The 14,216-nt window shown below is 33.5% G+C and overlaps 1 long non-coding RNA gene across 1 annotated transcript in view; it reads right to left on the bottom strand.

The window, feature by feature from the left end:
- Positions 1-14,216, bottom strand: part of LOC118763058 — a 47,730-nt gene that overhangs the window by 1,084 nt on the left and 32,430 nt on the right. The window lies entirely within an intron of this gene.

Genomic DNA, 14,216 nt, shown 5'->3' with positions numbered 1-14,216 from the left:
TCTTCTTGAGAAAACTCATGCAGGAAAAATGGAAGCAGAGAGGGAATTCTAGAGGACCAATATTCTGAAAAGGAAGGACTCTAGTATAGTAATAAATGCATGACCTAGAGGGGGAAGGCAGAAACAATAAGGTTGATGAAAGGAGGAGAGGCAAGTGGATGAGGAATGACTGAGTGGAGATGGCATGATATAAATGAAATCTGACAACACTGGCAGGCAGCAGAATATGCTTTCTGGTACTGATGGCATGATAAAATGTACCCAGTCCATACTACAAGGTGGTTAGTGATAGAAAGGGTTATTTATCTTTCTGTACTTTGCCTACTGGTGTTGGCAATTATAGACCTGCTCACCCGCCTCTCCCATGTACAAATTAACATGTTTGTGGCTTTGTCTTTCTGAAACCAACTTATTCCTGTCTTCCTTGGCTTTTCCTTTCAGTTTCATAAATATCACCAAGTGCCCATGGATTTTTTTCTTTTCATATGATATCCAATGAGCTGAACCTGTTGTCTCCTTATGTTGTTTGGGAGATTTCTGGTAGTCTTTGCTTGTCCAAGGGCCTTGTCACTCTGCATAGGACCTCAGTATTCTTAGGAACTACATCTCTGCAGAGTTGATAAACTTTTGCACTTCTTTGTTGATGTTCCAACTCATACAACCATATGTAAGGATGGGTTCTATTTACACCTCTAGGGTTCTTTTTCTTACTATTACTGATAGCCATTTATTCAATAATAATGTTTGCTCTCACCATAAACAACCTTGGGCTATCCAATCCTTGACTTGATTTCTTTGGTGTTTTCCCCATCTGATGTAATGATGGTTCCTAAATATTTAAAACTATCTCAAGATTGTGCCATTAATATTTACAATGCAAATTGGTAGTACCTTTAAGATTGTCAGTCTCTTCAATTTTTTCTGATAAGACATAGACTCATGTTTTTTACTCTCATCATTAATTAGTACTAATTAATGATTTTAAATCTTTCCCTGTTGTTGCTATGAGGACTTTGCCTTCTTCATAACAGATATTGCTGCAGTTTCCATGATTACTTCACTGTAAAATAGAAACAGGTGTGGTGATAACACACATCCCTGTCATATTCTTCTCTTAATTTTCTCACATTGTCATATTTCATTTCCGATTCTGATTGCTGCTGTTTGTTTCTAATATGTTCTTGAATATTTGTAAGACTTTTCAATCTAGATTTATATCTTGTAAAATCTTTATGATTTATTTGTGATTTACTGTATCATATACTTTTGTGTAATCAATGAGAAAACATACACGTCTTTTTGTATTTTAATTGCTCTTTCAGCGATGTTTCTCAGTATGTACACAGCATTAGTTCTTTTTTCCTTTAACAAATCCACCTTGTGCTTTCTGATATTTCATGCTTGATTTTATTTATGGACCTGAGCATCAGGACTTGTAACAAGATTTTTGTAATGTGTTTCATAAAGCTCATGGCTCTTGATAGATCACGTTCTATTGCCCCCAATTCACTGAAGAGTCCTACAAAGATTAATTTCAACATTTCTCCTAGAATCTCTTCCATTTCAAAAAATTCCAATTGAGCAGATTTGCTGTTTTCTCAATTCCAAGGTTTTCTAGTATCACCTCCAGGTGCTTTTTAGACTCTGTCTTCAAGGATGATGGATCTTTGAGAAACTATCTTTTAAATTTTTTTCTTTTTCCTTTAATGTGTCTCCTTTTTTTTTATTTTATATACCTTGAAAATGAGCTTGACAAATAAAGCCATGCCAAATAAAAGACAAGACTGAATGGTGAAGATATCGACTCAGCATATTACAGCAGAGACAACATACTAGGAGAGCAGCAAATGTGAATAAAACAAATAGATGGGGATTCTTTACTCCTGCTGCAGACAACCTCTGATGATTGACGTGATAAATGTACCTCATCAATACTGTTTGTAAAATGGTTTGCAATAGGATAAGGGCATCTAGCTGTAGAAACTCTGCCAGATCAGATTTGAGCTTGGAGCAGCCATCTGGTTCACCAGTCCTCAGTCAAATGATGATATATACATATATATATATATATATAATTTCAAAATGTAACTACATGTGAATTGTTGGCGATTTTCTTCCTCCGTCTTCCTTTCTATTGGACTTACTTCTGTTTCTGAGGAAGTGCATTGCTCAAAACGTTAAGCCATCTTTCTTTCCTTCCCTGAGCGTCTGCTAATACTTCACATGTACCATGTTCTCGCTTTGTTGTTTTTTGTATTTGTTCTTCTTTTTTCGGATTTACTATATATATACATTATTGTTGTTATTATTATTATAAGGTGGTAAGCTGGCAGAATTATAAGCATGCCAGGCAGAATGCTTAGCAGCATTTTATCTGTCTCTACATTCTGAGTTCAAATTCCGCCACGGTCAACTGTGCCTTTTATCCCTTCAAGGTCAATAAAATAAGTCCCAGTTGAGCACTGGAGTCAATGCAGTCAACTTGCCACCTTCCCCAAAGTTGCTATCTATCAAGGTGGGTCACATGTTATCAAAGATTAATAGATAGATACAACTGAGTGGGCAAACAAAAATATGAGACACTGCTTAGTGGCTTTTTTTATTTTGATAAGCCTGGTACTTATTCTATCAGTTTCTTCTTGTGAAACCAGTAAGTTACGGGGCTGTAAATAAACGAACAGCAGTGGTGAGGGAGAAACACAAAGACACACATAGACTTACATATATACATATATATGCGATTGATTTATTTCAAGTTTGTTACCACACAGCCACACCTGCACCTATGTATGTGTGTATATATGTGTACATATTACATGTACATCTATATATATACATCCATATATATACATGTGTATTTATATATATATACATCTATATATATGTATACATGTAAATTTAAATTTTAAAATAATAAGGGTGAAAAATTGAATATTAATTTGTTTAATATCAATTTAAAACCAGTGGTGTAGCATATTGAAAAGTCTAAAGTTTCAGAAAAATGATATTACATACATATAAGAGGGATGTCCACTTACAGTTCATCCCACTTATATAATAGTTTCAATATTAAAGTGAAAACATCTGACATTACAATAGAGAGATGTTTTTGTTTCACTTTTGACACGTAATACTGAAATAGTGGAGAAGATATGATATTGCTGTGGGCTCGCCCTAGGCAAGAAATTAAACATTTTTTTGCCCATGACACTACATGGACCCAAAGTAAGGCACGTGTAAAATTTGAACGAAATTGGTTGTGTAGTTCACATGCTTTAGGGATTCACACAGACAGACACACATTCTCATCTTTATATATATCCTTATTTGAATCTCCACTTTTCCATGCTCACATGGAGCAGATGGAACTTGTTGAGGTGAATTTTTTACATCTGGATATTCTTCCTGTCCTCAACCATCAAGTGTTTTCAAGAAAGTTAAGATTTTTCCTATAACCAGACATGTTAACATGGAAATTTGTAAGAAAGGACACCATTTGCATGATGGTGACATTCATTTACAAATGTTACATGGTGTCAAACCAAGGAAACAACAATAACATACACACACATGCATACACATATATAACAATGGACCTCTTTCAGTTTCCAGCCACCAAATCCATACACAAAGCTTTGCTTATCCTAGAGCTATAACAGGAGACACTTGTTCAAGGTGCCATACAGTATGACTGAATTCAGAACCATGTGGTTGAGCAGCAGATATATATATATAATAATATAAATAATATATAATATTTTATTTATATTATTATATGATCGAACACCATGCATCCTTTTCCAAGTAAGTTTTATCTATCTGTCTATCTATATATATATATATAGAATAAGAGCGAACTTCTGTCTGTCTGGCACTCCTGTATCTCAGTCTGCATTTTCTCTACATAGACATATTGTACCTTTTTGGAAGTATGATGATCCTAGGATTGAAAATCTGCCCTTCATTTGGTTCTTGGACATTCAGCATTGGGAGCTGATTTAAAAGCATTTGTGTTGCTATTTCTAGTTGGTAAAGCAACTGCAAGAGGTTTCAGGGCCATAGTATTACTGAGATAGGTGAACACAAATTACCGGTTCTTTTTTTTTTGTGCCTGGTACTTTTTTTTATAGGCCTCTTTTTATCAAACTGCTAAGTTATGTGAATGTAAACACACCAATACTGGTGTCAATACCAACACTGGTATCAAGCAGTGGTGGGGGACAAACAGAGACGCAAAGTCACAATATATATACATATATATCTTTTACAATAATAACTACTGAATTTCTCAACTCTTTAGATCCTCCTGGAATGCCTTCTCACAAACTGACATCGAAGAAAGGAGTTCCAACCATGCTTTTGAGAAATCTGGATCTCCCAGAACTGTGCAATGAAACAAGACTGATTGTTAGGCAAATGCATCCTCATCTTTTGGAAGCAACAATCCTCACTGGACTAGGAAAGAGAGAAAATGTGTTTATTCCACTAATTCCAGCAGACATACTCTTTGAATTCGAGAATTGTAGAATTGCAATGCCAATTAACAAGAGTCAAGGACAATCACTCAAAATTGTTGGACTTCACCTCATGCAGCACTGCTTTTCCCATGGTTAGCTCAATGTTAGTTGTTCCAGAGTTGGAAATTTGGAAATGGGAACAATCTCTTCATACTCACACCAAATGGTAAAACTAAGAATATTGTTTATCCTGCTGCTTTACAGTGATCTCCAAATATCACAATGATACATAATTCTCCAAATATGATATTATGTGATATAAATCTGAGATGGTGGGGTACAAAAAAATGCTTTATTATAATTTCACTCTTTAGCTTTGGGCCACAAGTCCAATTAACTAACCCTCCACAGGAGCTAGCTTAAAAGTCCGTGTGGAGTGCAGCTTTTAAGCTTGTGTGTGTGTATGTGTAACTAGGTATAACAAGTAGTTAGACATGAACCATGAAGTCTGACCAATACCAGACATGAAAAAATAAACATAGAATGGTGCTGAAAAATATAAGACTTGTGACCTAATGCTGTACTAAAAACATATCCATCCCATAATCTCCTGCTACCATGCAATTATAGAAAGTGTATTTAAAGCTGACCACATAGATAATGACACGATGATAATGAAGAGACCACTAGTAATAATATAAATGATGTTAGTGATGATAATGATGATAACAGGACTGGTCAGTATGATGATAATGATCATGATTATGATGGTGATCATAATGACAATGGTAGTGGAGGTGGTGATCTTGTTATACATTTTTGTTTTTAAAAAAATATTGATGTCATGTTATCATTATCATCAATATCATCAGCAACAAACCTATAATGCATGATCTTCATTTAATTTAATTTTTTTTCATCTTATAATTATATTGGTAAATAGGAAATTATATTGGTTAATAGGAAATATTAATGAAATTGACCAAAATGCATTAGTGACAAAGTATTAGATAGTTTTTATGTGATTTTTAGGTTTTAGATATACTTTTTACATTAATAATGACTGTGTGTGGTGTGTGTTTGAGCATGTGTATGTGCGGTGTGCATGCATGTATGTGTGTTTAAGCATGTGTATGTGTGTGTAAACACATGCATGTGTGTATGTTAGTGTATGTGGATGTGTAAGTGCACATTATGAGTGTGTGTATGTATGTGCATGCATGCATGTGTGAGTATGTATGTTGTGAAAGACATTATTGTATGTTTGTTATTGATGCATCAGAAAGACTCTGATATCAGTTGTTCACCAGGGATATTTCTAGGATCATTTAAGTTATGGTGAGTTGGGAATTAGACTGGATAGAATAGTTTTATGGGAAAATAAGAAAAGGATTTGAAATTATGATTTAAAGAAACAAATTTCAAGTTTTGAGAATATCTTCCTCACTCCATCCCACTATTCTCAGAGACCCTGTAAAAGATCATGGACTCTGCTTGCTCTTTTTCCTGACTAAGCAAGAAAAAGAAAAATACTAGTTTAAGCCTGGGAACATTGTAGAGGGAACAAGAGTGATAAACCAAAGGACAAGCCTTGAGTACCTGTAATAAACTTTTAAAAAATTGGCAATCCATCCATCTTTTCTGCCTGGGAGGGTCGTGGAGGGTAGATCCTCTAGCACCTTCTCCATAGTTTCCTATCAGAAACAACTTAGATTTTTTTCAACTGGGTTCCCAAGTATAACCAACTAGGACTAATGATATTATCTAATCAGCTCATCCTTGGTTGACCCCTAGGTCTCCTTCTGGTTTGCTCAGCTTTGAAGTATTCATCTTGCAATTCTTCCCTTTGACATTCTAATCTCATGTCTGTAGAACAGGAGCTGTAACCTCTCAATGTAGAAAAGCATAAAAGAAATGAAATGAAACATTGAAAATAATTATATTAATTTTCAGGTGAAAAGAAGAGTTATTTCCCATGGAATTTAATAATAAGCATGCACAAAACTCTTGACCAATGGTCCTCAACTGGGGTCCCTATAACCCTTGAGGGTCCATATAAGATTTTATTGCTAAAGTTTATGTGCAATGAATTAGTTGTTCTTCTACAATATACAAAATATTTTATCTATTTTTTAATACAATTCCTAATAATATTTAATTATAAAAATATAATGGAATTTTTTTTTAACATCAAATGACTATGGGGTTCCAAAGAATAAAATAAGAATCAAAGGAATTCATAGGCAAAAAAGGCTGCAAACACTGCTCTTGACCTTTGAGTCACATTATCTATTGTGGAGCAATATTTTATTACAGTTCCTACTGCAAACCATATGAAAGGTGTTCAAACATTAACACAACCTAACACTAACCATTGATAGTGTTTAAAAACATTATAAAGGGTATCAATACGAGTCTCATACCTATCCTCCAATAACATGTCTTCTAAGCAGCATCCACTAATTACAACAAGGTTCTGATTTAAAGACATCAATTATATATCCAGTTCCAATGCCCACAAGACAGTGCACCACTGAAAAATCCTTTGGTTTTCTCCCCACTCATTCTCACTCTCAACATGAAAATCTGCATGAGAAGGACCTTCCTCAAATTAGTGGATAAACATTTTACACAGGGCCCTAGATATAGAAAAATTTCAAAAGATATAACTTAAGGGTCTTGTTCAGCTGTGCACCTAGAGGTAAATAAATATTCGGTTGTATCCCAAACTAGTAGATAGACACAGGGGACTCATATAGGCTTTATACTGTGTGTCAATGCAACACAGAAGCCAGGATCTATGTAGATGAAATAGCATTGGTCAATGTCATTGGAGCAATACATATACAGAGATATTTTGGAGCAACAGCAGATCCCTTTAAGACCAGGATAAATAATTATAAATCCTCTTTTAGAAGCCAGGAAAGACACTTACAATTTTAGCCAGTTATATATAGCAATTAAAAGAAGTAACACCTTAAAACATCAACTGGAGGTTGCTGGATTGTTTTAGGACATATCAGAATGGAAGCAGAAGATGCAGGCTCTGCTTGATGGAGAGAAGACTCATCATCATCATCCATGGGATCCAAGTAGTTTCCTAAACTCCAAAAATGAAACTTTCATATTCATTTCACACACACACACACAAACACACGCACACATCATTCATGGCTAACATCAATCCATGGGAAATAATTTTTTCCCCACTGAAAAATAATATAATTTTTTCCCTGTGTTTTATTTCATTTCTTTTTACCTCCACAAAGCAACCTAGGTGACTAGTTATATGCCATAATTAGTAATATATTGGTCTCAATTATATATGTATATATATATATATATTGTAAAATATAATTGCCAACTAGATGAGGCAGTCCCATAGAGGGTGTTGCTACTGTTGTTTTTAGCCCCAGGAGGACATCTCCAGCTGGCTAACAACACACTGTCTGCATCTGATTAGTATTTGTGAAGGGAAATCATCAGTTCCATCTCTAGCCTTATGTGATACACACAGACCTGGGTTTCTGAGTAGTAATCTATCATTAGTGTGTGATAATTACAAGCTAATGATGAAAACTCATTCTACACGCAATGCTTTTTCCAGTGACAAATATGTATATTAATTTATAATCACGGTACAAGATAGTACACAGCATTGCTAGAAATATGAGTCAAACGGCTCAAGAACCACAGTAAATCACTTATATACACACTAGTGAATTCAGAGAAAATGAGTATATACAAAGCCATCTTACCTATAACAAGTAAAAATCGCAAATGAGTTGCAGACGTACTCACATCATGTGATTTTGGACTCTGGTGATAAACTAGTGAGTATTACTGCTGAAGTAATACTCACTGATGAAGACTAAGTGTTTATCACATGATCCAAAATTATGTGCTATGACTATGTCTGCAACTCATTTGTGTTTTTTACTCGCTATAGGTAAGATGGCTTTTTATATACTCATTTTCCTGGAATTCACCAGTGTGTATATAAGTGATTCTTGAGCCATTTGACTCCTATATATATATATAAGGAAATATATATCATTTAGCAACAGAAGTCTCCATGCAATTCATCAAATCCTAATGTACATCACACCATATCATAGAATTTAATTTTAATACTTACATATAGAACAGAAATTTGAAACTGAAATAGTAAGTATTAAAATAAAATTCTATGATATGGTGTGATGTACATTAGGATTAGATGAATTGCATGGGAACTTCTATCTCTAAATAATATATATTTCCTTGTCAAGAATAATTCAATTTATTTGAATCCCTGTGACGCCGGAATTTTTATTCTCTAATTAATATATAAATAATATATATATATATTTAAGAATAATAATTATTGTTAAATACGACGGCTTTTCTTCTGAGCCAGACTAGCTATGTGGTGCGTGACGCTTAGTTTTGCAAAAGGGCTGTGCTCTCAACATTCTGCCTCAGCATCTGTGTTTTATTTAAAATACATTCCAAAATATTGTTCTATTCTTTTGATGCCATTTCAAGAATCAACAACTCACTCACTCTTTCTGAATCAACAGCTAAGTTATTATTACTAGTATTCAAATGTGATTAAGTCAATGAATTTAGAATTCCTCCATTTATTTCAGTATCTAGTAGCCAAGGCCACATGTAATTCATTTCATTTCAATTTCAGCCAGACCCCCTCACATTGCTTATGGGATAAATTTAATAATTAAAATGTACATGTATATTAATTTAGTATTAATATTTTAATAAGAATAATAATTATTGTTACTACAGCTTTTCTTCCAAACCCGACTAGCTATATGATGTGTAAAGCTTAGTTTTGCAAAAGTGTTATGCTCCCAACGTCCATTTTGCACACCTATTATGCCCACCCCCTGCCCTCCCACACCACCATCATTTTAATTTGTACTTTAAATTTTCACATGGCGACTCATAAATTTCAAGTGCTGTGTATGTGAAAACATATTTTGAGTATATCATTATACCTGCTCCTTATACCCTCATACAAGTGCCCTGATGAGTGTTGTATACAGTTAAAGGTACCTCATATCTGAATATTTAGACATATTATACTGCCCTATGTAACCATCCTATACTCATACTCACTTGTTGGCTTTTGCTCTAGATGTTGGATGAGGTGGGGGAAACTGTGATTCATTGTAATTCACTGAATAAAGTTTGTATCAAAGCTGTATGCCAACTGGCAAGCATTTTCGCAGATCTTCGTTCCAGGTGATGACAAAATTTCCACAACTACCTTACTACCACCACTCCCAAGTACTCAATTTTTGGGCTATTACCATTAATGTTGGCACAATGAAAGGAAGGAGTGGGAAGATTGTTGAAATGTTAGAGCAATGCCATGTTGATATGTGTGGTGTACAAGAAGCAAGATGGATTCAAGAAGCAGCTAGATTCCTCACAGGTAAGAGACAGAGATTCAAATTCCTTTGGGTTGGCAGGAATGATGGAATGGGAGGAGTAGATATACTGTTAGCAGAAAAGTGGATAGATAAGGTAACTGAGGTAGTCAGAGTATGTGATAGTGTAATTAAGATGAGATTTATCATAGGTAAATCAACAGTTACATTTATCTCTTTTTATGCTCCCCAGTCTTTGCTGATTGATGAGCAGAAGGACCAATTCTATGAGATCCTTTTGCAAACCACCTCAACAACAAATGACAGAGACTTTGTTACTGTGGCTAGTAACTTCGATGGATATGTTGGACAGCACCCCCATGGATTCCAGGGAGTGCATGGGGGCTGTGGTTTTGGACCTACAAATGAGGAGGGAACAAGACTGCTGGAGTTCTGCGATGCAAATAATCTCATGATCTGCAACACTAACTTCAAAAACCAGCCAGCCACTTAATTACGTATCAGTCTGGTGAGCACATAAGCCAGATTGACTACCTCCTCACCAAGCAATGAGATAGACAGATGCTTAAAAGTGTAAAGTCTTTCCCAGGTGAAGAGTGTACAACCCAACATAGGTTACTAGTTAGTGACTTCAAAATTAGAGCTAGAAAGTCTTGGAGAAATAAACCAATCAGGAAAAGAAGACTATGGAAGCTCAAAGACTCAGCAAACAGACAAAAATTTAGAGATTTACTTATGGAAGCTTCTGACGAAAGAAAGGAAGAGTTGGGGACATATAACATAAAGGACAATTGGAAGTTCCTGCAGGACAATCTACTGAGGGCTACGGAGGAAATCTGTGATTGGTGCAGAGTCCCAGTTAGACCAAGGGTGACATGGTGGTGGAGCAAGGAAGTTGATAGTGTTATAAAAGCAAAAAGATAGGCCTGGAAAGACTGGAAAACATGGTGGGATTAGAGAATTATATCAGGTAGCCAAAAGGGAAGCTAGGGGTCAGGCATACATAGAAAAAGGAGTAGCTGAAGGTAAGAGATTTGCAAATGTCCTACAATGTGAAGATCAGAGGTGTGAGGTGTTCAAGATTCCAAAGCAGTGTATCAGAGAAAATCGAGATGTGGTAGGTGACAAATGTGTGCAAATGGAAAATAGTATGCTTGCAATTAGTGACTCAGAGAAGAAAGATGCATGGAAGTGTCACTATGAAAGGTTACTAAATGTAGAAAATGAATGGGAAAAGGAGAGTTTACCAAATGTCAAACGAATTGAGGGTCCAGGCAAAGGATTTGATAGCAGCATAATAGATAAGGCAATTAAGGACATCAAGTCAGGGAAAGTCTCTGGGCCATTAGGAATCACTGCCAAGATGATTAAATTTTCCATGTATGTATATGTATATATATGTGTATGTATATGTATATATATATATATATAATATATATATATAAATATTGTAATGCCAGTACTCACACTCGGCAGAGTGTAAGTACCTTGAGAGAAAAGCTGGACCTAAGAAGCATCAGTTGTGGTGTGCAAGAGAGACGTTTGCACTGGTATGGTCATGTGGCAAGAATGGATGAAGATAGTTGTGTGAAAAAGTGCCACACCCTAGCGGTTGAGGGAACCTGTGGAAGAGGCAGACCCAGGAAAACCTGGGACGAGGTGGTGAAGCACGACCTTCGAACTTTAGGTCTCACTGAGGAAATGACTAGAGACCGAGACCTCTGGAAGTGTGCTGTGCGCGAGAAGACCCGGCAGGACAAGTGAGTCCACAACCCGTGGCCTTCTACATGTGATGGAGCCAGCCTACGTATGCATACCTTCCCTTCTTGGGACACAAAACTCTACTTGTGAAGACGTGTTGAGGCAAGTGAGGATCAGAATCAAAATCGATCAATGGAAATTGCGGATGTGCTACCAGTGCCGGTGGCATGTCGAAACTCTGCTTGTGAAGACCCATTGAGGCAAGTGAGGATCAGAATCGAAATCGATCAATGGAAATCGATCAATGGAAATCGATCAATGGAAATTGCAGATGTGTTACCAGTGCCGGTGGCATGTAAGAGAACTTTCCGTTTCGCGACCGTTGCCAGCACCGCCCCGTTTCGTGTCCATTGCCAGCCTCGCCTGGCCCTCGTGCCGGTGGCACATAAAAAGCACCATCAGTTCGTGGCCGTTTGCCAGCTCTGTCTGGCACCAGTGCGGGTGGCACGTAAAAAGCACCCACTACACTCACGGAGTGGTTGGCATTAGGAAGGGCATCCAGCCGTAGAAACACTGCCAGATTTGACTGGGCCTGATGAAGCCTTCTGGCTTCACAGACCCCAGTAGAACCGTCCAACCCATGCTAGCATGGAAAACGGACGCCAAATGATGATGATGATGATGATGATGATGATATATATAAATATACATATGTATGTATATATATACATATGTATATACATATATATACATATATATATATATATATACATATGTATGTATATATATATTATACTTATATATATATATACATATGTATGTATATATATATATACATACATATATATATACATATATTATATATATACATATATATACATATATATATATACATATATATACATATATATACATATATTCATATATATTCATATATACATATATTCATATATATTCATATATATACATATATATACATATATTCATATATTCATATATATACATATATATACATATTCATATATTCATATATATACATACATATATATACATATATATATATACATATATTCATATATATTCATATATATACATATACATATATATACATACATATATATACATATATATATACATATATATATACATACATATATATATATACATATATATACATATATATATATACATATATATATATATACATATATATATATATATACACACATATATATATATATATATTAATATCATTTGTATTCTCTATATTATTAAAATTAGATATATTACAGTTATAACAGTAGGCTTCCCATTTAACTCTAGATACAAAATCCTTAATATCATTAGTAAGTTTCAAAATAAATTCTTTCCTAGATGGTATTGGAATATCCTTCAAAGATGAATTCTAAAGTAGTGGTTCAATCTTACCTGTAAGTTCCATAACATAGAAAATTGAGATTTAAATGCACTCAATAAATGTAAGCTATCAATATAATAATAATAATAATATAATAATAATAATAATAATAATAAGGTTAGGGAGTATAACTCCAAACTTACAGGGAAAAAATCAAATTGATATTAATTCAAATTTCACAATATAAATATATAAAATATAAATTATAGAAAAAAACCCACTATTATGCAATTCAAACAATCATAGACATAAACCAAATCATAAATAAAAAATAAAATATATTTTTATAAAACATATAACTAGATCACAAAAAGTATAAAAAGGAAAAATCAATATATAATAAGAAAAAAACTACGTATGTTTCATGGCTATAATTAAATTTGATTTACAATTAAATTTATATTTAATCGAAAATCAATTCAGTTTAAAATTATAGTCACTCTTCAGGTTAACAATAATAGTTAAATAAATAAGCAAATAGAGTTAAACAATAATTTTTTAAATAAATAAATAAAATAATGATTTTTCTTATAGAAGAAATTCCATTAACTAAATTTGAAACTTAAAACATTAGGATCAGTTTCCTACAATACATTTATTATGTTAAATATTTAAGGTAAAAAATAGAGTAAATAGATAGAAAAATGTATTTATATCTGTGAAGATTTAATTTAGCTTAATAAAAAGCATTAATAAACTATAGAATATATTTAACCTAGTTATACTCTAATATTTAATTACCAAACTATTTAACAAAACAATCACTCTTAATATTTTTAGATTCTAGTTTGCATATAATAATTATAAAATAATAAATACATAAAAATAAATATCTAAATAATAATCAACAAATATAGTAATTAAAAATCTATATTTTTTCTATCAATAAACATATAAACAATAAATAAATTAGTCCATTATTACTTACATACAAAATAAGAATTTTAAAATTCCAAAGTAAAAACGTGTAAGCTATCTTTATAAAATACTTATTACTACTATTGTTATTAATTGTAATAGTACTAGAAATATAATATGACTAGAAATATAATAAGAAACTTAAAGTTAAATTTAAACATTTTTACAATCTAGATCCCAAAGTGACTAACTAATATCTTAAAATTTACGTTCAGATATAATAATTATAAAATGATTATAATTAAATAAATGTACATATCTAAATTATCATTAACAAATAAAAAAAATTATAAATTCATATTTAACAATCAATACTTATATAGAGTACAA

Source organism: Octopus sinensis, linkage group LG4 (assembly GCF_006345805.1).
Source record: "Octopus sinensis linkage group LG4, ASM634580v1, whole genome shotgun sequence".
NCBI classification, from domain to species: domain Eukaryota; kingdom Metazoa; phylum Mollusca; class Cephalopoda; order Octopoda; family Octopodidae; genus Octopus; species Octopus sinensis.
This window is presented reverse-complemented; position numbering and strand designations above follow the sequence as displayed.